At 51.8% G+C, this 26,071-nt stretch overlaps 6 non-coding genes across 6 annotated transcripts; 4 read left to right on the top strand and 2 right to left on the bottom strand.

Annotated features, from left to right (window-relative positions):
• The first annotated feature begins 1,496 nt into the window (after positions 1-1,496).
• Positions 1,497-1,615, top strand: LOC144591409 (5S ribosomal RNA). Its single transcript, XR_013546822.1, has one exon. It is a non-coding gene; the product is annotated as a 5S ribosomal RNA (ribosomal RNA).
• Positions 1,616-4,866: 3,251 nt separating this feature from the next.
• On the top strand, positions 4,867-4,986 carry LOC144591414 (5S ribosomal RNA). Its single transcript, XR_013546827.1, has one exon. It is a non-coding gene; the product is annotated as a 5S ribosomal RNA (ribosomal RNA).
• A 6,763-nt stretch (positions 4,987-11,749) lies between these two features.
• Positions 11,750-11,868, top strand: LOC144591408 (5S ribosomal RNA). Its single transcript, XR_013546821.1, has one exon. It is a non-coding gene; the product is annotated as a 5S ribosomal RNA (ribosomal RNA).
• A 7,782-nt stretch (positions 11,869-19,650) lies between these two features.
• Positions 19,651-19,769, top strand: LOC144591419 (5S ribosomal RNA). The gene has a single exon (XR_013546832.1). It is a non-coding gene; the product is annotated as a 5S ribosomal RNA (ribosomal RNA).
• Positions 19,770-21,945: 2,176 nt separating this feature from the next.
• On the bottom strand, positions 21,946-22,064 carry LOC144591418 (5S ribosomal RNA). Its single transcript, XR_013546831.1, has one exon. It is a non-coding gene; the product is annotated as a 5S ribosomal RNA (ribosomal RNA).
• Positions 22,065-24,226: 2,162 nt separating this feature from the next.
• On the bottom strand, positions 24,227-24,345 carry LOC144591417 (5S ribosomal RNA). Its single transcript, XR_013546830.1, has one exon. It is a non-coding gene; the product is annotated as a 5S ribosomal RNA (ribosomal RNA).
• Positions 24,346-26,071: the final 1,726 nt, after the last annotated feature.

The following is a 26,071-nucleotide window of genomic DNA, read 5'->3' as shown; positions in this document are numbered from 1 at the left end:
CAAAGTCAGCATGGATTTATGAAAGGCAAATCATGTCTGACGAATCTTATAGAATTTTTCAAGGATGTAACTAGTAGAGTGGATAAGGGAGAACCAGTCGATGTGTTATATCTGGACTTCCAGAAGGCCTTCGACAAGGTCCTCACAAGTACTGACCAGGCCTGAGCCTGTTTAGCTTCCGAGATCAGACGGGATCAGGTGTGTTCAGGCTAGTATGGCCGTAGGGACAGAGTGGCTACTTGTGCCCACACTTAACCTGCATGTACACACCGCCCAGCTGCACGCACGCGCGCACACACACACGCCCACAACTCTTCTGCCGTCATTCTTTACTTTCAGCCACTCACCTTACACACCTCCCCTGTCTGCCCCTTAAACTCTAGAGGGGACACAATAGACAATAGGTGCAGGAGGAGGCCATTCGGCCCTTCCAGCCAGCACCGCCATTCAATGTGATCATGGCTGATCATTCTCAATCAGTACCCCGTTCCTGCCTTCTCCCCATACCTCCTGACTCCGCTATCCTTAAGAGCTCTATCTAACTCTCTCTTGAATGCATTCAGAGAATTGGCCTCCACTGCCTTCTGAGGCAGAGAATTCCACAGATTCACAACTCTCTGACTGAAAAAGTTTTTCCTCATCTCAGTTCTAAATGGCCTACCCCTTATTCTTAAACTGTGGCCCCTTGTTCTGGACTCCCCCAACATTGGGAACATGTTTCCTGCCTCTAACGTGTCCAACCCCTTAATAATCTTATACGTTTAGACACAGTGGCGCAGCTGTAGAATTGCTGTCTTCCAGCGCCAGAGACCCTCATCAAGTCCTGACTATGGGTGATGTGTGTACAGAGTTTGCACATTCTCTCCCTGTGACCACGTGCGTTTCCTCCCACATTCCTAAAACATACAGGTTTTTGAGTTAATTTGCTTCTGTAAATTGACTCTAGTGTAGGATGTGAAACTGGAGAAAACTGCCCAACGCATCACCGGTTCCTCACTCCCCTCCATTGAGTCTATCCAGAGTAGGCGATGTCTGCGAAGGGCGCGCTACATCGTCAAGGACAGCTCTCACCCCAACCACAGATTGTTTACCCTCCTCCCATCTGGGAGGCGCTACAGGTCTCTCCGTTCCCGGACCTGCAGGTTCAGGAACAGATTAGTTCCTGCGGTCGTTACCTTACTTAACTCTACGCTTCGGTGATTGTTGCCACCCCCCCCCCCCCCCCCCCCCCCCCCCCCGCCTCGGGCACTCCTCCCATCAGTGACTGATCTCGCTCACCGGAATTTCCACTACCGCTACTGAATGACTGTATATATTATATGTTTTACTATTCCATCGCATGCACTCTGGTTAAGATGCTAACTGCATTTCGTTGTCTCTGTACTTGTACACTGCACAATGACAATAAAGTTTGTGTTGTATATTGTATTGTGGTGTAAACTGGTGTGCAGGCAGTGTAGATGCAGGTTAAGTGTGGGCACAAGCTGCTAGTCTGTGCCTACGGCCATACTAGCCTGAATACGCCCGATCCCGTCTGATCTCGGAAGCTAAGCAGGCTCGGGCCTGGTCAGTACTTGGATGGGAGACCGCCTGGGAATACCGGGTGTCGTAGGCTTTTCTTGCCACCGACCGGCAAGCTCCTCCTCTCACATACACTGCCAGACATTTAAATACTCCTTCACTCACTCCTTTTTTCCTTCACTGTGGTAACACACATCTTTCACAAATCTATACCCATCCATCATCAACATGCATCTTCACAAAGGCTCACACACACACGCACGCATAATCAACTTCACATATCATGAAACAAAACACAAAGTTCTGGAGGGACTCACTGGCGCAGGCAGCATCTGAGGAGGGAATGGCTTTCCTCACCTCTGGGAGCACTATCGATCCAATCCTTGCCTCTGGTGCTGTCCATGTGGAGTTTGCACGTTCTCCCTGTGACCACACAGTTTTTACCCGGATGCTCAGATTTTCTCCCACATCCCGAAGACAAGCTGGTTGCTAGCTCAGTTGGCTGTTGTACATTACAACTTATGTAGTTTGGTTGTTGTTGTTGCTTTATTATTTACACCGGTGAGACCCAGTTTAGGCTCGGCAACTGTTTTGCCGAACACTTTAGATTCTGGAGTAGTTCCTGAGGATTGGAGGGTAGCTAATGTAACCCCACTTTTCAAAAAGGGAGGGAGAGAGAAAACGGGGAATTACAGACCAGTTAGTCTAACATCGTAGTGGGGAAAATGCTAGAGTCAGTTATTAAAGATGGGATAGCAGCACATTTGGAAAGTGGTGAAATCATTGGACAAAGTCAGCATGGATTTATGAAAGGTAAATCATGTCTGACGAATCTTATAGAATTTTTCGAGGATGTAACTAGTAGAGTGGATAAGGGAGAACCAGTCGATGTGTTATATCTGGACTTCCAGAAGGCTTTCGACAAGGTCCCACATAAGAGATTAGTATGCAAACCTAAAGCACACGGTATTGTGGGTTCAGTATTGATGTGGATAGAGAACTGGCTGGCAGACAAGAAGCAAAGAGTAGGAATAAACGGGTCCTTTTCAGAATGGCAGGCAGTGACTAGTGGGGTACCGCAAGGCTCAGTGCTGGGACCCCAGCTATTTACAATATATATTAATGATTTGGACGAGGGAATTGAATGCAACATCTCCAAGTTTGCGGATGACACGAAGCTGGGGGGCAGTGTTAGCTGTGAGGAGGATGCTAGGAGGCTGCAATGTGACTTGGATAGGTTAGGTGAGTGGGCAAAGGCATGGCAGATGCAGTATAATGTGGATAAATGTGAGGTTATCCACTTTGGTGGCAAGAACAGGAAAGCAGAGTATTACCTGAATGGTGGCCGATTAGGAGAAGGGGAGATGCAACGAGACCTGGGTGTCGTGGTACACCAGTCATTGAAAGTAGGCATGCAGGTGCAGCAGGCAGTGAAGAAAGCGAATGGTATGTTGGCATTCATAGCGATGGGATTTGAGTATAGGAGCAGGGAGGTTCTGCTGCAGTTGTACAAGGCATTGGTGAGACCACACCTGGAGTATTGCGTACAGTTTTGGTCTCCTAATCTGAGGAAAGACATTCTTGCCGTAGAGGGAGTACAGAGAAGGATCACCAGATTGATTCCTGGGATGGCAGGACTTTCATATGAAGAAAGACTGGATAGACTCGGCTTGTACTCGCTGGAATTTAGAAGATTGAGGGGGGATCTTATAGAAACTTACAAAATTCTTAAGGGGTTGGACAGGCTAGATGCAGGAAGATTGTTCCCGATGTTGGGGAAGTCCAGAACAAGGGGTCACAGTTTAAGGATAAGGGGGAAGTCTTTTAGGACCGAGATGAGAAAGTTTTTTTTCACACAGAGAGTGGTGAATCTGTGGAATTCTCTGCCACAGAAGGTAGTTGAGGCCAGTTCATTGGCTATATTTAAGAGGGAGTTAGATGTGGCCCTTGTGGCTAAAGGGATCAGGGGGTATGGAGAGAAGGCAGGTACGGGATACTGAGTTGGATGATCAGCCATGATCATATTGGATGGCGGTGCAGGCTCGAAGGGCCGAATGGCCTACTCCTGTACATATTTTTCTATGTTTCTATGACTCCGTACAGACAGCACCCATCGTCGAGATGGAACCTGGGTCTCCAGTTCTGCAAGAGCTGTAAGGCAACAACTCTGCCGCTGTGCCACCGTGCCGCCACTCTAGATTTTTGAAAGATGAGTGTTGCAGTAGTAAAGGAAAAAGGAATGAGCTGGGGAATAGACAATAGACAATAGGTGCAGGAGGAGGCCATTCGGCCCTTCCAGCCAGCACCGCCATTCAATGTGATCATGGCTGATCATTCTCAATCAGTACCCCGTTCCTGCCTTCTCCCCGTACCCCCTGCCTCCTCTATCCTTAAGAGCTCTATCTAACTCTCTCTTGAATGCATTCAGAGAATTGGCCTCCACTGCCTTCTGAGGCAGAGAATTCCACAGATTCACAACTCTCTGACTGAAAAAGTTTTTCCTCATCTCTGTTCTAAATGGCCTACCCCTTATTCTTAAACTGTGGCCCCTTGTTCTGGACTCCCCCAACATTGGGAACATGTTTCCTGCCTCTAACGTGTCCAACCCCTTAATAATCTTATACGTTTAGACACAGTGGCGCAGCTGTAGAATTGCTGTCTTACAGCGCCAGAGACCCTCATCAAGTCCTGACTATGGGTGATGTGTGTACAGAGTTTGCACATTCTCTCCCTGTGACCACGTGGGTTTCCTCCCACATTCCTAAAACATACAGGTTTTTGAGTTAATTGGCTTCTGTAAATTGGCTCTAGTGTAGGATGCGAAACTGGAGAAAACTGCCCAACGCATCGCCGGTTCCTCACTCCCCTCCATTGAGTCTATCCAGAGTAGGCGATGTCTGCGAAGGGCGCACTACATCGTCAAGGACAGCTCTCACCCCAACCACAGATTGTTTACCCTCCTCCCATCTGGGAGGCGCTACAGGTCTCTCCGTTCCCGGACCTGCAGGTTGAGGAACAGCTTAGTTCCTGCGGTCGTTACCTTACTTAACTCTGCGCTTCGGTGATTGTTGCCATCCCCCCCCCCCCCCCCTCGGGCACTCCTCCCATCAGTGACTGATCTCGCTCACCGGAATTTCCACTACTGCTACTGAATGACTGTATATATTATATGTTTTACTATTCCATCGCATGCACTCTGGTTAAGATGCTAACTGCATTTCGTTGTCTCTGTACTTGTACACGGCACAATGACAATAAAGTTTGTGTTGTATATTGAATTGTGGTGTAAACTGGTGTGCAGGCAGTGTAGATGCAGGTTAAGTGTGGGCACAAGCTGTACTCTGTGCCTACGGCCATACTAGCCTGAATACGCCCGATCCCGTCTGATCTCGGAAGCTAAGCAGGCTCGGGTCCTGGTCAGTACTTGGATGGGAGACCGCCTGGGAATACCGGGTGTCGTAGGCTTTTCTTGCCACCGACCGGCAAGCTCCTCCTCTCACATACACTGCCAGACATTTAAATACTCCTTCACTCACTCCTTTTTTCCTTCACTGTGGTAACACACATCTTTCACAAATCTATACCCATCCCTCATCAACATGCATCTTCACAAAGGCTCACACACACACGCACGCATAATCAACTTCACATATCATGAAACAAAACACAAAGTTCTGGAGGAACTCACTGGCGCAAGCAGCATCTGAGGAGGGAATGGCTTTTCCTCACCTCTGGGAGCACTATCGATCCAATCCTTGCCTCTGGTGCTGTCCATGTGGAGTTTGCACGTTCTCCCTGTGACCACACAGTTTTTACCCGGATGCTCAGATTTTCTCCCACATCCCGAAGACAAGCTGGTTGCTAGCTCAGTTGGCTGTTGTACATTACAACTGATGTCGTTTGGTTGTTGTTGTTGCTTTATTATTTACACCGGTGAGACCCAGTTTAGGCTCGGCAACTGTTTTGCCGAACACTTTAGATTCTGGAGTAGATCCTGAGGATTGGAGGGTAGCTAATGTAACCCCACTTTTCAAAAAGGGAGGGAGGGAGAAAACGGGGAATTTCAGGCCAGTTAGTCTAACATCGGTAGTGGGGAAAATGCTAGAGTCAGTTATTAAAGATGGGATAGCAGCACATTTGGAAAGTGGTGAAATCATTGGACAAAGTCAGCATGGATTTATGAAAGGCAAATCATGTCTGACGAATCTTATAGAATTTTTCGAGGATGTAACTAGTAGAGTGGATAAGGGAGAACCAGTCGATGTGTTATATCTGGACTTCCAGAAGGCTTTCGACAAGGTCCTCACAAGTACTGACCAGGCCTGAGCCTGTTTAGCTTCCGAGATCAGACGGGATTGGGTGTGTTCAGGCTAGTATGGCCGTAGGGACAGAGTGGCTGCTTGTGCCCACACTGAACCTGCATGTACACACCGCCCAGCTGCACGCACGCGCGCACACACACACACGCCCACAACTCTTCTGCCGTCATTCTTTACTTTCAGCCACTCACCTTACACACCTCCCCTGTCTGCCCCTTAAACTCTAGAGGGGACACAATAGACAATAGGTGCAGGAGGAGGCCATTCGGCCCTTCCAGCCAGCACCGCCATTCAATGTGATCATGGCTGATCATTCTCAATCAGTACCCCGTTCCTGCCTTCTCCCCGTACCCCCTGACTCCGCTATCCTTAAGAGCTCTATCTAACTCTCTCTTGAATGCATTCAGAGAATTGGCCTCCACTGCCTTCTGAGGCAGAGAATTCCACAGATTCACAACTCTCTGACTGAAAACGTTTTTCCTCATCTCAGTTCTAAATGGCCTACCCCTTATTCTTAAACTGTGGCCCCTTGTTCTGGACTCCCCCAACATTGGGAACATGTTTCCTGCCTCTAACTTGTCCAACCCCTTAATAATCTTATACGTTTAGACACAGTGGCGCAGCTGTAGAATTGCTGTCTTCCAGCGCCAGAGACCCTCATCAAGTCCTGACTTTGGGTGATGTGTGTACAGAGTTTGCACATCCTCTCCCTGTGACCACGTGGGTTTCCTCCCACATTCCTAAAACATACAGGTTTTTGAGTTAATTGGCTTCTGTAAATTGGCTGTAGTGTAGGATGCGAAACTGGAGAAAACTGCCCAACGCATCACCGGTTCCTCACTCCCCTCCATTGAGTCTATCCAGAGTAGGCGATGTCTGCGAAGGGCGCACTACATCGTCAAGGACAGCTCTCACCCCAACCACAGATTGTTTACCCTCCTCCCATCTGGGAGGCGCTACAGGTCTCTCCGTTCCCGGACCTGCAGGTTCAGGAACAGCTTATTTCCTGCGGTCGTTACCTTACTTAACTCTGCGCTTCGGTGATTGCTGCCATCCCCCCCCCCCCCCTCGGGCACTCCTCCCATCAGTGACTGATCTCGCTCACCGGAATTTCTACTACCGCTACTGAATGACTGTATATATTATATTATGGCGAGTCCGAAACTTGTTGGTTGTAGAAGAAGTTTATTGCAGCCGCAATATTCGAATACAGAGTTAAACAACAAGGTAAAGGACAACCATTACAAACTTACTGTCTTCCTTGAAGACTTCGCCGAACTGACTAAATCGGGCGCCAAACGCGCACATGGCATCGCTGGCCAATCCCCATGGTCGCGTTCCCATGTGACCTCGCTGGCCAATCCGAGGGTTCGACGACCTGGACCATTCTCTATGGTCGCTACATGACCCCCCCCAGAACCCGAGGTGCGGAACCTAGCAGGGAGCCGGATTTCGCGACCATAACGAGTACGGAGAGGGACAGCCTGAACCACAGGAGCCGGGGGTTCCGGACTTGGGGGAACAGCCGGAACGGGAGGTCCTGGAGGAACTACCGTAACGGGGGGTCCTGGAGGAGCTGCCGGAACGGGGGGTCCTGGAGGAGCTGCCGGAACGGGGGGTCCTGGAGGAACTGTCGGAACGGGGTGTCCTGGATTGAGCGGAACTAACGGAGGTTGGCCTCTCCTAGGGGTTTGACCGACCAGGACTGGTTGATCCGGATCCAAATGGGCAGGTTTTAGCCGGGACACCGAGACGAGCTCACTCTTGCCGCCCATGTCTAAGGTGAAGGTAGCCGTTCCCTTACGCAAAACCCAGAACGGCCCTTGATAGACCCTCTGCAACGGGGCGCGATGGGAATCTTTTCGCAGAAAAACGAACTCACAGTCCTTCAGGGAAGGCGGTTCATGTACCATGGGACACCCATGACGTGAAGTCGGAACTGGAGCCAGGGAGCCCACCCGTTCCCGGAGAGACGCTAACACCGATGGGACTGTAGGCAGCTGGTCTGAAGGGTCCGGAAACAGATCTCCGGGTACTCGAAGTGTCGAGCCATATACTAGCTCTGCGGACGACGCACCGAGATCTAGCTTGGGAGCAGTCCGGATGCCCAACAGAACCCAAGGGAGCTGGTCTACCCAGTCCGGGCCTTCAAGCCTTGCACTGAGGGACGCCTTAAGTTGGCGGTGGAACCTTTCTACGAGTCCATTTGCCTGGGGGTGATATGCAGTCGTGGGTTGTAACTTGGACCCGTACAGTTCTGCAAGCGCGGCCCAGAGGGATGAAGTGAACTGTGGCCCTCTGTCAGTGGTAATAACTGCCGGGACCCCGAAACGAGCTACCCAATGAAGGGCCAAAGTCCTAGCACAAGACGCTGACGAAATATCAAACAATGGGAAAGCCTCTGGCCACCGGGTGAACCGATCCACCACCGTGAGGAGGTGGGTGTAGCCGCGGGAGGAAGGCAAGGGCCCGACCAAATCCACGTGGATGTGGAAAAAACGAACAGCCGGGACCTCGAAATCCTGTACGGGGGGCTGGACGTGGCGCTGGACTTTAGCGGTCTGACAGGGCACGCAGGAACGTGCCCACCCCGCCACCTGTTTCCGTAGGCCATGCCAGACAAACCTCGCTGCTACCAAGGCAGAGGTGGAGCGGATGGACGGGTGCGCCAGCCCATGAATGGCATCGAAAACCCGGCGCTGAAGGGAGGGCGGTACTACCGGCCTGGGACGGGGAAGAGAAACATCGCACCAGACTTTTGTGCCCGCCGACCCACAAGCTACCTGGGCCAACTTCAATCCCAAAGTGGTGGACCGGTAAGCCGAAACGGTATCCGCCAGAAGCTGTGCCTCCGCAAGCTCCTGGGGATCCACTTCGCAGTCCACCGCCGAAATAGGGGAACAAGCAGGTCTAGACAGGGCGTCAGCAACGGCATTAAGCTTACCCGCGACATGACGGACATCGGTGGTAAATTCGGAGATAGCAGTCAGGTGCCGCTGCTGGCGGGCCGACCATGGGTCAGACAATTTCAAAAAAGCAAATGTTAATGGTTTGTGGTCCGTAAAGGCCACAAATGGGCGGCCCTCGAGGAAGTACCTGAAATGACGAACAGCTAAATAGAGAGCCAGAAGCTCTCGGTCAAATGCGCTATACTTCAGCTCGGCCGAATTTAGTTGCCGGCTGAAAAACGCTAAAGGCTGCCAACGGCCACCGACCTGCTGCTCCAGAACCCCGCCCACCGCCACGTCAGAGGCGTCAACCGTCAGGGCCGTGGGGGCGGAGGGGCTCGGATGGACCAACATGGTGGCGTCTGCCAAGGCTGCCTTAGCTGCTGTAAAAGCCGACTCAGCGGTCGGGGACCACAACAACTCTACCGGATTCCCTGCAAGGCATTGGAAGAGTGGGCGCAGGACTCGCGCCGCTGCCGGAACGAATCTATGGTAGAAATTAACCATGCCTACGAACTCCTGTAGCCATTTTACTGTGGTGGGCCTAGGAAATGCCCGGATAGCCTCCACCTTTTCGGGCAAAGGGGAAGCGCCGGCAGGGGTAATTCTGTGCCCTAGAAAATCAAGAGCAGGAAGGCCGAATTGACATTTGGAGGGTTGGATTATGAGCCCGTGGTCTTGGAGCCGCTGGAACACGGTCCGCAAATGGGCCTGGTGTTCCTGCACGGAGGGGCTGGCTACCAGGATGTCGTCTAAATAAATAAACAAAAACGGTAAACCCCGTCCCACGCGGTCCATCAGTCGCTGGAAAGCCTGTGCCGCGTTCTTTAAACCGAAAGGCATACGCAACCATTCAAACAACCCGAACGGAGTAATTGTTGCAGTTTTCTGTATGTCCTCCGGTCGCACCGGAATCTGATGGTATCCTCGCACCAAATCGATTTTGGAAAACACCACCGCTCCTTCCAGCCCAGATGAAAAATCCTGTAGGTGCGGTATGGGGTAGCGATCAGCCGTGGTGACAGCATTGAGACGCCGATAATCGCCACATGGTCTCCACCCCCCAGATGCTTTGGAGACCATGTGTAACGGCGAGGCCCACGGGCTGTCAGACTGACGGACAATTCCCATTTCTTCCATTTTCCTGAACTCCGCCCTTACCACCACCAGTTTGTCTGGCGGTAGTCTCCTGGCCCGAGCGAAAACGGGAGGGCCTTCGGTGCGGATGTGATGGACCACACCGTGCTTAGCCGAAGGCGTGTCAAAACGTTGGACGAGCAGCTCCGGAAACTCTGCCAGAATCGCAGCATACGAGTCGGGGGCCGCGACGACGGCCTGGACAGTAGGGCTGGGCGAGGAGGCGATTGTCGGAGCGACGTGCTCATCTTCGGCGGAGGGTCGGAGGTCGTTACCGCGGACATCAGGAACCAGTGAAAAAGCCCAGAGAAAATCTGCACCCAGGATCGCTTGTTTGACGTCGGCTACGATGAATGGCCATTCGTACGTGCGGAGGCCTAACACAAGGGACATCTTCCGTGTACCGAAAGTGCGAATTGGGCTACCATTAACCGCGATGAGGGTGGGACCTGTCTTACCCGATCTGGTTTCGAGGTCGGTCGGCGGCACTATGCTGACGATGGCTCCCGTGTCTACCAAAAATTCTGTGTCCGTGAATCGATCATGGACATAGAGGCGCCGGTTCTGGCCAATCGTAACTGCCCCTATGTACGATCGGCCGAGGCATTTCCCGCGAAGGTACAAGGCAAACGGCAGTTGCGGGATTCGTTACCCCATCGTAGGTGATAATAGCACCAGCCGCGCTTGTGCGGATCTTTTTGGCGGGCTTTCGGAGAATTGGCGGGAGACGTGGCGCCATCTTGCCGTCGCTGTGGCGTGGTCACTGATGTCGAGACTTTGTTGATCGAACCACTTGCCTTGTTTTTTGCCGCTATGAGCGCGTCCGCTTTCGCTGCATATGCTTCGGGGTCCTTAAAAGAACAATCCGTGAGCAGCAGTCGGACATCCTCGGGGAGTTTCTCGCGGAATGCCTGTTCGAACATAGGGCAATCCGTATGCTCACCGGCTAGCATCATCATTTCGGCCATGAGGACGGAAGGCAGTTGGTCTCCAAGATCTGGTAGGTGCAGAAGTTTTGCCGCACCACCATGCTTATTAAACCCGAAGGTTCGCAGTAATACTTTCTTCATGGCCTCGTACTTGTTTTCCGCAGGTGGATCCACGATGAACCGCATCACGCGCTTGGTTGTGTCCGGCGATAGAGCGCTGACGAGGTAGTAGTACTTCGTGGATTCGTCCGACACCTTCTTTATATGAAATTGAGCCTCGGTGTGGATAAACTAAGCTTGCGGTGCGTGCGTCCAAAACAACGGAAGATGAACGCTTCCGGCGCTTGACTCCGGTGTGCCCGGCTCGGTCATCGTCAACGAGGCGTCGGGTTCCTGCTCAGTCGGTGATCGTCCAGATCACGTCGGGGTCACCAATATGGCGAGTCCGAAACTTGTTGGTTGTAGAAGAAGTTTATTGCAGCCGCAATATTCAAATACAGAGTTAAACAACAAGGTAAAGGACAACCATTACAAACTTACTGTCTTCCTTGAAGACTTCGCCGAACTGACTAAATCGGGCGCCAAACGCGCACATGACATCGCTGGCCAATCAGCGATGTCGCTCCCTGGACCAATCCCCATGGTCGCGTTCCCACGTGACCTCGCTGGCCAATCCGAGGGTTCGACGACCTGGACCATTCTCTATGGTCGCTACAATATGTTTTACTATTCCATCGCATGCACTCTGGTTAAGATGCTAACTGCATTTCGTTGTCTCTGTACTCGTACACTGCACAATGACAATAAAGTTTGTGTTGTATATTGTATTGTGGTGTAAACTGGTGTGCAGGCAGTGTAGATGCAGGTTAAGTGTGGGCACAAGCTGCTACTCTGTGCCTACGGCCATACTAGCCTGAATACGCCCGATCCCGTCTGATCTCGGAAGCTAAGCAGGCTCGGGCCTGGTCAGTACTTGGATGGGAGACCGCCTGGGAATACCGGGTGTCGTAGGCTTTTTTTGCCACCGACCGGCAAGCTCCTCCTCTCACATACACTGCCAGACATTTAAATACTCCTTCACTCACTCCTTTTTTCCTTCACTGTGGTAACACACATCTTTCACAAATCTATACCCATCCCTCATCAACATGCATCTTCACAAAGGCTCACACACACACGCACGTATAATCAACTTCACATATCATGAAACAAAACACAAAGTTCTGGAGGAACTCACTGGCGCAAGCAGCATCTGAGGAGGGAATGGCTTTTCCTCACCTCTGGGAGCACTATCGATCCAATCCTTGCCTCTGGTGCTGTCCATGTGGAGTTTGCACGTTCGCCCTGTGACCACACAGTTTTTACCCGGATGCTCAGATTTTCTCCCACATCCCGAAGACAAGCTGGTTGCTAGCTCAGTTGGCTGTTGTACATTACAACTTATGTAGTTTGGTTGTTGTTGTTGCTTTATTATTTACACCGGTGAGACCCAGTTTAGGCTCGGCAACTGTTTTGCCGAACACTTTAGATTCTGGAGTAGTTCCTGAGGATTGGAGGGTAGCTAATGTAACCCCACTTTTCAAAAAGGGAGGGAGAGAGAAAACGGGGAATTACAGACCAGTTAGTCTAACATCGTAGTGGGGAAAATGCTAGAGTCAGTTATTAAAGATGGGATAGCAGCACATTTGGAAAGTGGTGAAATCATTGGACAAAGTCAGCAAGGATTTATGAAAGGTAAATCATGTCTGACGAATCTTATAGAATTTTTCGAGGATGTAACTAGTAGAGTGGATAAGGGAGAACCAGTGGATGTGTTATATCTGGACTTCCAGAATGCTTTCGACAAGGTCCCACATAAGAGATTAGTATGCAAACTTAAAGCACACGGTATTGTGGGTTCAGTATTGATGTGGATAGAGAACTGGCTGGCAGACAGGAAACAAAGAGTAGGAATAAACGGGTCCTTTTCAGAATGGCAGGCAGTGACTAGTGGGGTACCGCAAGGCTCTGTGCTGGGACCCCAGCTATTCACAATATATATTAATGATTTGGACGAGGGAATTGAATGCAACATCTCCAAGTTTGCGGATGACACGAAGCTGGGGGGCAGTGTTAGCTGTGAGGAGGATGCTAGGAGGCTGCAACGTGACTTGGTTAGGTGAGTGGGCAAAGGCATGGCAGATGCAGTATAATGTGGATAAATGTGAGGTTATCCACTTTGGTGGCAAGAACAGGAAAGCAGAGTATTACCTGAATGGTGGCCGATTAGGAGAAGGGGAGATGCAACGAGACCTGGGTGTCGTGGTACACCAGTCATTGAAAGTAGGCATGCAGGTGCAGCAGGCAGTGAAGAAAGCGAATGGTATGTTGGCATTCATAGCGAGGGGATTTGAGTATAGGAGCAGGGAGGTTCTGCTGCAGTTGTACAAGGCATTGGTGAGACCACACCTGGAGTATTGCGTACAGTTTGGCCGTAGGCACAGAGTAGCTGTTTTGCCGAACACTTTAGATTCTGGAGTAGTTCCTGAGGATTGGAGGGTAGCTAATGTAACCCCACTTTTCAAAAATGGAGGGAGGGAGAAAACGGGGAATTACAGGCCAGTTAGTCTAACATCGGTAGTGGGGAAAATGCTAGAGTCAGTTATTAAAGATGGGATAGATAGCAGTGTAGCGACCATAGAGAATGGTCCAGGTCGTCGAACCCTCGGATTGGCCAGCGAGGTCACGTGGGAACGCGACCATGAGGATTGGTCCAGCAAACGACATCGCTGATTGGCCAGCGATGTCAGGTGCGCGTTTGGCGCCCGATTTAGCCAGTTCGGCGAAGTCTTCAAGGAAGACAGTAAGTTTATATTGGTTGTCCTGTAACTTGTTGTTTTGACTCTGTATTCGTGTATTGCGGCTGCAATAAACTTCGTCTACAACTAGCAAGTTTCGGACTCGCCATATTGGTGACCCCGAACGTGATCTGGACGATCACCAACTGAGCAGGAACCCGACGCCTCGTTGACGATGACCGAGCAGGGCGCACCGGAGTCAAGCGCGGCAGGCGTTCATCTTCCGTTATTTTGGACGTACGCACCGCAAGCTTGGTTTATCCACGCCGAGGCTCAATTCCACATAAAGAAGGTGTCGGACGATTCCACGAAGTACTTCTACCTCGTCAGCGCTCTATCGCCGGACACAACCAAGCGCATGATGCGGTTTATCATAAATTCACCTGCGGAAGACAAATACGAAACCATGAAGAAGGCATTACTGCGAACCTTCGGGTTAAATAAGCATGGTGGTGCAGCAAAACTTCTGCACCTACCGGAGCTTGGAGACCAACTGCCTTCCGTCCGCATGGCTGAAATGATGGTGCTAGCCGGTGAGCATACGGATTGCCCCATGTTTGAACAGGCATTCCGCGAGAAACTTCCCGAGGATGTCCGACTGCTGCTTACGGATTGTTCTTTTAAGGACCCCGAAGCATATGCAGCGAAAGCGGACGCGCTCATAGCGGGAAAAAACAAGGCAAGTGATTCCATCAACAAAGTCTCGACATCGGTGACCACGCCACAGCGACGGAAAGATGGCGCCACGTCTCCCGCCAATTCCCCGAAAGCCCGCCAAAAAGATCCGCACAAGCGCGGCTGGTGCTATTATCACCTACGATGGGGTAACGAATCCCGCAACTGTCGTTTGCCTTGTACCTTCGCGGGAAATGCCTCGGCCGATCGTACATAGGGGCAGTTACGATTGGCCAGAACCGGCGCCTCTATGTCCATGATCGATTCACGGACACAGAATTTTTGGTAGACACCGGAGCCATCGTCAGCATAGTGCCGCCGACCGACCTCGAAACCAGATCGGGTAAGACAGGTCCCACCCTCATCGCGGTTAACGGCAGCCCAATTCGCACTTTCGGCACACGGAAGATGTCCCTTCCTTTAGGCCTCCGCACGTACGAATGGCCATTCATCATAGCCGACGTCAAACAAGCGATCCTGGGCGCAGATTTTCTCTGGGCTTTTTCACTGGTTCCTGATGTCCGCGGTAACGACCTCCGACCCGCTGCTGAAGACGAGCACGTCGCTCCGGCAATCGCCTCCTCGCCCAGCCCTACTGTCCAGGCCGTCGTCGCGGCCCCCGACTCGTATGCTGCGATTCTGGCAGAGTTCCCAGAGCTGCTCGTCCAACGTTTTGACGCACCTTCAGCTAAGCACGGTGTGGTCCATCACATCCGCACTGAAGGCCCTCCCGTTTTCGCTCGGGCCAGGAGACTACCGCCAGACAAACTGGTGGTGGCACGGGCGGAGTTCAGGAAGATGGAGGAAATGGGAATTGTTCGTCAGTCTGACAGCCCGTGGGCCTCGCCGTTACACATGGTCTCCAAGGCATCTGGGGGGTGGAGGCCATGTGGCGATTATCGGCGTCTCAATGCTGTCACCACGGCTGATCGCTACCCCATACCGCACCTACAGGACTTTTCATCTGGACTGGAAGGAGCGGTGGTGTTTTCCAAAATCGATTTGGTGCGAGGATACCATCAGATTCCGGTGCGACCGGAGGACATACAAAAAACTGCAACTATTACTCCGTTCGGGTTGTTTGAAAGGTTGCGTATGCCTTTCGGTTTAAAGAACGCGGCACAGGCTTTCCAGCGACTGATGGACCGCGTGGGCAGGGGTTTACCCTTTGTGTTTATTTATTTAGACGACATCCTGGTAGCCAGCCCCTCAGTGCAAGAACACCAGGCCCATTTGCGGACCGTGTTCCAGCGGCTCCAAGACCACGGGCTCATTATTCAACCCTCCAAATGTCAATTCGGCCTGCCTGCTCTCGATTTTCTAGGACACAGAATTACCCCTGCCGGCGCTGTCCCTTTGCCAGAGAAGGTGGAGGCTATCCGGGCTTTCCCCAGGCCTACCACAGTAAAAGGGCTGCAGGAGTTCGTAGGCATGGTTAATTTCTACCATAGATTCGTTCCGGCAGCGGCGCGAGTCCTGCGCCCACTTTTCCAATGCCTTGCAGGTAATCCGGTAGAGTTGTTGTGGTCCCCGACCGCAGAGTCGGCTTTTACGGCAGCTAAGGCAGCCTTGGCAGACGCCACCATGCTGGTCCATCCGAGCCCCTCCGCCCCCACGGCCCTGACGGTTGACGCCTCTGACGTGGCGGTGGGCGGGGTTCTGGAGCAGCAGGTTGGTGGCCGTTGGCAGCCTTTAGCGTTTTTCAGCCGGCAACTAAATTCGGCCGAGCTGAAATATAGCGCATTTGACCGAGAGCTTCTAGCTCTCCATTTAGCTGTCCGTCATTTCAGGTATTTCCTCGAGGGCCGCCCATTTGTGGCATTTACGGACCACAAGCCATTAACATTTGCTTTTTTGAAATTGTCTGACCCATGGTCGGCCCGCCAGCAGCGGCACCTGACTGCTATCTCAGAATTTACCACAGATGTCCGTCATATCGCGGGTAAGCTGAATGCCGTTGCTGACGCCCTGTCTAGACCTGCTTTTCCCCCTATTTCGGCGGTGGACTGCGAATTGGATCCCCAGGAGCTCGCGGAGGCACAGCTCCTGGCGGATACCGTTTCGACGTACCAGTCCACCACTTCGGGATTGAAGTTGGCCCAGGTAGCTTGTGGGTCGGAGGGCACGAAAGTCTGGTGCGATGTTTCTCTTCCTCGCCCCAGGCCGGTAGTACCGCCCTCCCTTCAGCGACGGGTTTTCGATGCCATTCATGGGCTGGCACACCCGTCCATCCGCTCCACCTCTGCCTTGGTGGCAGCGAGGTTTGTCTGGCATGGCCTGCGGAAACAGGTAGCGGGATGGGCACGTTCCTGCGTGCCCTGTCAGACCGCTAAGGTCCAGCGCCACGTCCAGCCCCCCGTACAGGATTTCGAAGTCCCGGCTTTTCGTTTTTTCCACATCCACGTGGATTTGGTCGGGCCTTTGCCTTCCTCCCGGGGCTACACCCACCTCCTCACGGTGGTGGATCGGTTCACCCGGTGGCCAGAGGCTTTCCCATTGTGTGATATCTCGTCAGCGTCTTGTGCTAGGACTTTGGCCCTTCACTGGGTAGCTCGTTTCGGGGTCCCGGCAGTTATTACAACTGACAGAGGACCACAGTTCACTTCGTCCCTCTGGGCCGCGCTGGCGGAACTGTACGGGTCCAAATTACAACCCACAACTGCATATCACCCCCAGGCAAATGGACTCGTAGAAAGGTTCCACCGCCAACTTAAGGCGTCCCTCTGTGCAAGGCTTGAAGGCCCAGACTGGGTAGACCAACTCCCTTGGGTTCTGTTGGGCATCCGGACGGCTCCTAAGCCAGATCTCGGTGCGTCGTCCGCAGAGCTGGTATATGGCTCGACCCTTCGAGTACCTGGAGATCTGTTTCCGGACACTTCAGCCCTGCTCCCTACAGTCCCATCAGCGTTAGCAGCTCTCCGGGAACGGGTGGGCTCCCTGGCTCCAGTGCCGACTTCACGTCATGGGTGTCCCATGGTACATGAACCGTCTTCCCTGAAGGACTGTGAGTTTGTTTTTTTGCGTAAAGATGCCCATCGCGCCCCGTTGCAGAGGGTCTATCAAGGGCCGTTTCGGGTTTTACGTAAGGGAACGGCTACTTTCACCTTAGACATGGGCGGCAAGAGTGAACTCGTCTCGGTGTCCCGGCTCAAACCTGCCCATTTGGACCCAGATCAACCAGTCCTGGTCGGTCAAACCCCTAGAAGAGGCCGACCTCCGTTAGTTCCGCCCAGTCCACAAACCCCCATTCCGACAGTTCCTCCGGGACCTCCAGTTTCGGCAGTTCCCCTAGGACCCCCCGTTTCGGCAGTTCCTCCAGGACCCTCCGTTCCGGTAGTTCCTCCAGAACCTCCCGTTCCGGCTGTTCCACCAAGTCCGGAACCTCCGGCTCCTGTGGTTCAGGCTGTCCCTCTCCGTACTCGTTATGGTCGCGAAATCCGGCTCCCTGCTAGGTTCCGCACCTCGGGTTCTGGGGGGGGTCATGTAGCGACCATAGAGAATGGTCCAGGTCGTCGAACCCTCGGATTGGCCAGCGAGGTCACGTGGGAACGCGACCATGAGGATTGGTCCAGCAAACGACATCGCTGATTGGCCAGCGATGTCAGGTGCGCGTTTGGCGCCCGATTTAGCCAGTTCGGCGAAGTCTTCAAGGAAGACAGTAAGTTTATATTGGTTGTCCTGTAACTTGTTGTTTTGATTCTGTATTCGTGTATTGCGGCTGCAATAAACTTCGTCTACAACTAGCAAGTTTCGGACTCGCCATAGCAGCACATTTGGAAAGTGGTGAAATCATTGGACAAAGTCAGCATGGATTTATGAAAGGCAAATCATGTCTGACGAATCTTATAGAATTTTTCGAGGATGTAACTAGTAGAGTGGATAAGGGAGAACCAGTCGATGTGTTATATCTGGACTTCCAGAAGGCCTTCGACAAGGTCCTCACAAGTACTGACCAGGCCTGAGCCTGTTTAGCTTCCGAGATCAGACGGGATTGGCTGTGTTCAGGCTAGTATGGCCGTAGGGACAGAGTGGCTGCTTGTGCCCACACTTAACCTGCATGTACACACCGCCCAGCTGCACGCACGCGCGCACACACACACACGCCCACAACTCTTCTGCCGTCATTCTTTACTTTCAGCCACTCACCTTACACACCTCCCCTGTCTGCCCCTTAAACTCTAGAGGGGACACAATAGACAATAGGTGCAGGAGGAGGCCATTCGGCCCTTCCAGCCAGCACCGCCATTCAATGTGATCATGGCTGATCATTCTCAATCAGTACCCCGTTCCTGCCTTCTCCCCGTACCCCCTGACTCCGCTATCCTTAAGAGCTCTATCTAACTCTCTCTTGAATGCATTCAGAGAATTGGCCTCCACTGCCTTCTGAGGCAGAGAATTCCACAGATTCACAACTCTCTGACTGAAAAAGTTTTTCCTCATCTCAGTTCTAAATGGCCTACCCCTTATTCTTAAACTGTGGCCCCTTGTTCTGGACTCCCCCAACATTGGGAACATGTTTCCTGCCTCTAACGTGTCCAACCCCTTAATAATCTTATACGTTTAGACACAGTGGCGCAGCTGTAGAATTGCTGTCTTCCAGCGCCAGAGACCCTCATCAAGTCCTGACTTTGGGTGATGTGTGTACAGAGTTTGCACATCCTCTCCCTGTGACCACGTGGGTTTCCTCCCACATTCCTAAAACATACAGGTTTTTGAGTTAATTGGCTTCTGTAAATTGGCTGTAGTGTAGGATGCGAAACTGGAGAAAACTGCCCAACGCATCACCGGTTCCTCACTCCCCTCCATTGAGTCTATCCAGAGTAGGCGATGCCTGCGAAGGGCGCACTACATCGTCAAGGACAGCTCTCACCCCAACCACAGATTGTTTACCCTCCTCCCATCTGGGAGACGCTACAGGTCTCTCCGTTCCCGGACCTGCAGGTTCAGGAACAGCTTATTTCCTGCGGTCGTTACCTTACTTAACTCTGCGCTTCGGTGATTGCTGCCATCCCCCCCCCCCCCCCCCCCCTCGGGCACTCCTCCCATCTGTGACTGATCTCGCTCACCGGAATTTCTACTACCGCTACTGAATGACTGTATATATTATATGTTTTACTATTCCATCGCATGCACTCTGGTTAAGATGCTAATTGCATTTCGTTGTCTCTGTACTTGTACACTGCACAATGACAATAAAGTTTGTGTTGTATATTGTATTGTGGTGTAAACTGGTGTGCAGGCAGTGTAGATGCAGGTTAAGTGTGGGCACAAGCTGCTACTCTGTGCCTACGGCCATACTAGCCTGAATACGCCCGATCCCGTCTGATCTCGGAAGCTAAGCAGGCTCGGGCCTGGTCAGTACTTGGATGGGAGACCGCCTGGGAATACCGGGTGTCGTAGGCTTTTCTTGCCACCGACCGGCAAGCTCCTCCTCTCACATACACTGCCAAACATTTAAATAGTTCCTGAGGATTGGAGGGTAGCCAATGTAACCCCACTTTTCAAAAAGGGAGGGAGAGAATATGGCGGGTCGTAGGCGAAGTACGTTGAGGTAGACGTTTATTATAACATTAACAACCGTGACAATCAACGCACCAAACGACAGACAACCATAAATCTTACTGTCTCCGCTGGAGGACTAAACGAGACAGCCCAGTCCCTTTACCTGCGCACCACCTCACCCCTTCTACCAATCAGAGGGTTCGATGGTCTGGACCAATCCCTGTGTCCCTACATGACCCCCCCCCCCAGAACCCTAGGTGCGGTACCGGGCAGATGCCCGGACCACCCGACCGGAGCGGGTGCGGAGAGGAGAGGGGGGCCCTGCCGGGGTGGGGGCGAGGAAACCGGCACCGCGGGAGGGGAAATTGCCGGAGCCGGAGGCGGCAGTGGCAAGGAGACCGGGGGAAGCGGGATCCCGAACGGGGGCAGCGAGGGGGAAAACTGCTGTACCGGAGCCGCGGCCGGAGGGCGGCCTCTGCGAGGAGGTTGAGCCGCTGTGACGGGCTGGTCTGGGTCCAAATAGGCGGGCTTGAGGCGGGACACCGAGACGACCTCCTGTCGTGTACCCACTTCTAACGTGAAGGTGACTGTGCCTCTCTTCACTACCCTGAACGGACCCTGGTAAACTGGCCGGAACGGGGGACGGTGGGCATCGATGCGCCGGAAAACGAACTCAGAGTCGCCCAAAGCCGCCGGGACATGTGAAGGGGGATCCCCATGACGAGAAGTAGGGACCGGGGCCAGGGACCCCACCCGCGCTCGGAGTGCAGCTAAGAGTGCTGGCATGGAGGGAGGGGGGATGGAACATTGGGGGAGAACGTCGCCTGGTACACGTAGGGGCGAGCCATAGACCAGGTCTGCCGAGGAAGCTCCGAGATCGTGCTTTGGAGCCGTGCGGATACCCAGGAGAACCCATGGGAGCTGGTCGGCCCAGTCGGGTCCGGACAGGCGGGCAGTGAGGGACGCTTTAAGCTGCCTGTGGAACCGTTCCACCATCCCGTTGGCCTGGGGGTGATAGGCGGTGGTTTGTTGTAATCGGGACATTTAAATGTCTGGCAGTGTATGTGAGAGGAGGAGCTTGCCGGTCGGTGGCAAGAAAAGCCTACGACACCCGGTATTCCCAGGACCCGTTTATTCCTACTCTTTGCTTCTTGTCTGCCAGCCAGTTCTCTATCCACATCAATACTGAACCCACAATACCGTGTGCTTTAAGTTTGCATACTAATCTCTTATGTGGGACCTTGTCGAAAGCCTTCTGGAAGTCCAGATATAACACATCCACTGGTTCTCCCTTATCCACTCTACTAGTTACATCCTCGAAAAATTCTATAAGATTCGTCAGACATGAATTACCTTTCATAAATCCTTGCTGACTTTGTCCAATGATTTCACCACTTTCCAAATGTGCTGCTATCCCATCTTTAATAACTGACTCTAGCATTTTCCCCACTACGATGTTAGACTAACTGGTCTGTAATTCCCCGTTTTCTCTCTCCCTCCCTTTTTGAAAAGTGGGGTTACATTAGCTACCCTCCAATCCTCAGGAACTACTCCAGAATCTAAAGTGTTCGGCAAAACAGTTGCCGAGCCTAAACTGGGTCTCACCGGTGTAAATAATAAAGCAACAACAACAACCAAACTACATAAGTTGTAATGTACAACAGCCAACTGAGCTAGCAACCAGCTTGTCTTCGGGATGTGGGAGAAAATCTGAGCATCCGGGTAAAAACTGTGTGGTCACAGGGCGAACGTGCAAACTCCACATGGACAGCACCAGAGGCAAAGATTGGATCGATAGTGCTCCCAGAGGTGAGGAAAAGCCATTCCCTCCTCAGATGCTGCCTGCGCCAGTGAGTTCCTCCAGACCTTTGTGTTTTGTTTCATGATATGTGAAGTTGATTATGCGTGCGTGTGTGTGTGTGTGAGCCTTTGTGAAGATGCATGTTGATGAGGGATGGGTATAGATTTGTGAAAGATGTGTGTTACCACAGTGAAGGAAAAAAGGAGTGAGTGAAGGAGTATTTAAATGTCTGGCAGTGTATGTGAGAGGAGGAGCTTGCCGGTCGGTGGCAAAAAAAGCCTACGACACCCGGTATTCCCAGGCGGTCTCCCATCCAAGTACTGACCAGGCCCGAGCCTGCTTAGCTTCCGAGATCAGACGGGATCGGGCGTATTCAGGCTAGTATGGCCGTAGGCACAGAGTAGCAGCTTGTGCCCACACTTAACCTGCATCTACACTGCCTGCACACCAGTTTACACCACAATACAATATACAACACAAACTTTATTGTCATTGTGCAGTGTACAAGTACAGAGACAACGAAATGCAGTTAGCATCTTAACCAGAGTGCATGCGATGGAATAGTAAAACATATAATATATACAGTCATTCAGTAGCGGTAGTGGAAATTCCGGTGAGCGAGATCAGTCACTGATGGGAGGAGTGCCCGAGGGGGGGGGGGGGGGGGATGGCAACAATCACCGAAGCGCAGAGTTAAGTAAGGTAACGACCGCAGGAACTAAGCTGTTCCTGAACCTGCAGGTCCGGGAACGGAGAGACCTGTAGCGCCTCCCAGATGGGAGGAGGGTAAACAATCTGTGGTTGGGGTGAGAGCTGTCCTTGACGATGTAGCGCGCCCTTCGCAGACATCGCCTACTCTGGATAGACTCAATGGAGGGGAGTGAGGAACCGGTGATGCGTTGGGCAGTTTTCTCCAGTTTCACATCCTACACTAGAGCCAATTTACAGAAGCCAATTAACTCAAAAACCTGTATGTTTTAGGAATGTGGGAGGAAACCCACGTGGTCACAGGGAGAGAATGTGCAAACTCTGTACAGACATCACCCGTAGTCAGAACTTGATGAGGGTCTCTGGCGCTGTAAGACAGCAATTCTACAGCTGCGCCACTGTTTTGAAACGTATAAGATTATTAAGGGGTTGGACACGTTAGAGGCAGGAAATATGTTCCCAGTGTTGGGGTAGTCCAGAACAAGGGGCCACAGTTTAAGAATAAGGGGTAGGCCATTTAGAATCTGTGGAGTTGTGAATCTGTGGAATTCTCCGCCTCAGAAGGCAGTGGAGGCCAATTCTCTGAATGCATTCAAGAGAGAGCTGGATAGAGCTCTTAAGGATAGCGGAGTCATGGGGTATGGGGAGAAGGCAGGAACGGGGTAGTGATTGAGAATGATCAGCCATGATCACATTGAATGGCGGTGCTGGCTCGAAGGGCCGAATGGCCTCCTCCTGCACCTATTGTCTATTGTCTATTGTGTCCCCTCTAGAGTTTAAGGGGCAGACAGGGGAGGTGTGTAAGGTGAGTGGCTGAAAGTAAAGAATGACGGCAGAAGAGTTGTGGGCGTGTGTGTGTGCGCGCGTGCGTGCAGCTGGGCGGTGTGTACATGCAGGTTAAGTGTGGGCACAAGCAGCCACTCTGTCCCTACGGCCATACTAGCCTGAACACACCCGATCCCGTCTGATCTCGGAAGCTAAACAGGCTCAGGCCTGGTCAGTACTTGTGAGGACCTTGTCGAAGGCCTTCTGGAAGTCCAGATATAACACATCGACTGGTTCTCCCTTATCCACTCTACTAGTTACATCCTCGAAAAATTCTATAAGATTCGTCAGACATGATTTGCCTTTCTTAATCCATGCTGACTTTGTCCAATGATTTCACCACTTTCCAAATGTGCTGCTATCTATCCCATCTTTAATAACTGACTCTAGCATTTTCCCCACTACCGATGTTAGACTAACTGGTCTGTAATTCCCCGTTTTCTCCCTCCCTCCCTTTTTGAAAAGTGGGGTTACATTAGCTACCCTCCAATCTTCAGGAACTACTCCAGAATCTAAAGTGTTCGGCAAAACAGTTGCCGAGCCTAAACTGGGTCTCACTGGTGTAAATAATAAAGCAACAACAACAACCAAACGACATCAGTTGTAATGTACAACAGCCAACTGAGCTAGCAACCAGCTTGTCTTCGGGATGTGGGAGAAAATCTGAGCATCCGGGTAAAAACTGTGTTGTCACAGGGAGAACGTGCAAACTCCACATAGACAGCACCAGAGGCAAGGATTGGATCGATAGTGCTCCCAGAGGTGAGGAAAAGCCATTCCCTCCTCAGATGCTGCCTGCGCCAGTGAGTTCCGCCAGAACTTTGTGTTTTGTTTCATGATATGTGAAGTTGATTATGCGTGCATGTGTGTGAGCCTTTGTGAAGATGCATGTTGATGAGGGATGGGTATAGATTTGTGAAAGATGTGTGTTACCACAGTGAAGGAAAAAAGGAGTGAGTGAAGGAGTATTTAAATGTCTGGCAGTGTATGTGAGAGGAGGAGCTTGCCGGTCGGTGGCAAAAAAAGCCTACGACACCCGGTATTCCCAGGCGGTCTCCCATCCAAGTACTGACCAGGCCCGAGCCTGCTTAGCTTCCGAGATCAGACGGGATCGGGCGTATTCAGGCTAGTATGGCCGTAGGCACAGAGTAGCAGCTTGTGCCCACACTTAACCTGCATCTACACTGCCTGCACACCAGTTTACACCACAATACAATATACAACACAAACTTTATTGTCATTGTGCAGTGGACAAGTACAGAGACAACGAAATGCAGTTAGCATCTTAACCAGAGTGCATGCGATGGAATAGTAAAACATATAATATATACAGTCATTCAGTAGCGGTAGTGGAAATTCCGGTGAGCGAGATCAGTCACTGATGGGAGGAGTGCCCGAGGGGGGGGGGGGGGGGGGATGGCAACAATCACCGAAGCGCAGAGTTAAGTAAGGTAACGACCGCAGGAACTAAGCTGTTCCTGAACCTGCAGGTCCGGGAACGGAGAGACCTGCAGCGCCTCCCAGATGGGAGGAGGGTAAACAATCTGTGGTTGGGGTGAGAGCTGTCCTTGACGATGTAGCGCGCCCTTCGCAGACATCGCCTACTCTGGATAGACTCAATGGAGGGGAGTGAGGAACCGGTGATGCGTTGGGCAGTTTTCTCCAGTTTCACATCCTACACTAGAGCCAATTTACAGAAGCCAATTAACTCAAAAACCTGTATGTTTTAGGAATGTGGGAGGAAACCCACGTGGTCACAGGGAGAGAATGTGCAAACTCTGTACAGACATCACCCGTAGTCAGAACTTGATGAGGGTCTCTGGCGCTGTAAGACAGCAATTCTACAGCTGCGCCACTGTTTTGAAACGTATAAGATTATTAAGGGGTTGGACACGTTAGAGGCAGGAAATATGTTCCCAGTGTTGGGGTAGTCCAGAACAAGGGGCCACAGTTTAAGAATAAGGGGTAGGCCATTTAGAATCTGTGGAGTTGTGAATCTGTGGAATTCTCCGCCTCAGAAGGCAGTGGAGGCCAATTCTCTGAATGCATTCAAGAGAGAGCTAGATAGAGCTCTTTAGGATAGCGGACTCAGGGGGTATGGGGAGAAGGCAGGAACGGGGTACTGATTGAGAATGATCAGCCATGATCACATTGAATGGCGGTGCTGGCTGGAAGGGCCGAATGGCCTCCTCCTGCACCTATTGTCTATTGTCTATTCCCCAGCTCATTCCTTTTTCCTTCACTACTGCAACACTCATCTTTCAAAAATCTAGAGTGGCGGCACGGTGGCACAGCGGCAGAGTTGTTGCCTTACAGCTCTTGCAGCACTGGAGACCCAGGTTCCATCTCGACGATGGGTGCTGTCTGTACGGAGTCATAGAAACATAGAAAAATATGTACAGGAGTAGGCCATTCGGCCCTTCGAGCCTGCACCGCCATCCAATATGATCATGGCTGATCATCCAACTCAGTATCCCGTACCTGCCTTCTTTCCATACCCCCTGATCCCTTTAGCCACAAGGGCCACATCTAACTCCCTCTTAAATATAGCCAATGAACTGGCCTCAACTACCTTCTGTGGCAGAGAATTCCACAGATTCACCACTCTCTGTGTGAAAAAAAACTTTCTCATCTCGGTCCTAAAAGACTTCCCCCTTATCCTTAAACTGTGACCCCTTGTTCTGGACTTCCCCAACATCGGGAACAATCTTCCTGCATCTAGCCTGTCCAACCCCTTAAGAATTTTGTAAGTTTCTATAAGATCCCCCCTCAATCTTCTAAATTCCAGCGAGTACAAGCCGAGTCTATCCAGTCTTTCTTCATATGAAAGTCCTGCCATCCCAGGAATCAATCTGGTGAACCTTCTCTG

This window comes from Rhinoraja longicauda, unplaced genomic scaffold (genome assembly GCF_053455715.1).
Source record: "Rhinoraja longicauda isolate Sanriku21f unplaced genomic scaffold, sRhiLon1.1 Scf000989, whole genome shotgun sequence".
Lineage (NCBI taxonomy): Eukaryota > Metazoa > Chordata > Chondrichthyes > Rajiformes > Arhynchobatidae > Rhinoraja > Rhinoraja longicauda.
The sequence above is the reverse complement of the archived record's forward strand: the minus strand, read 5'-3'. Positions and strand labels throughout refer to the sequence as shown.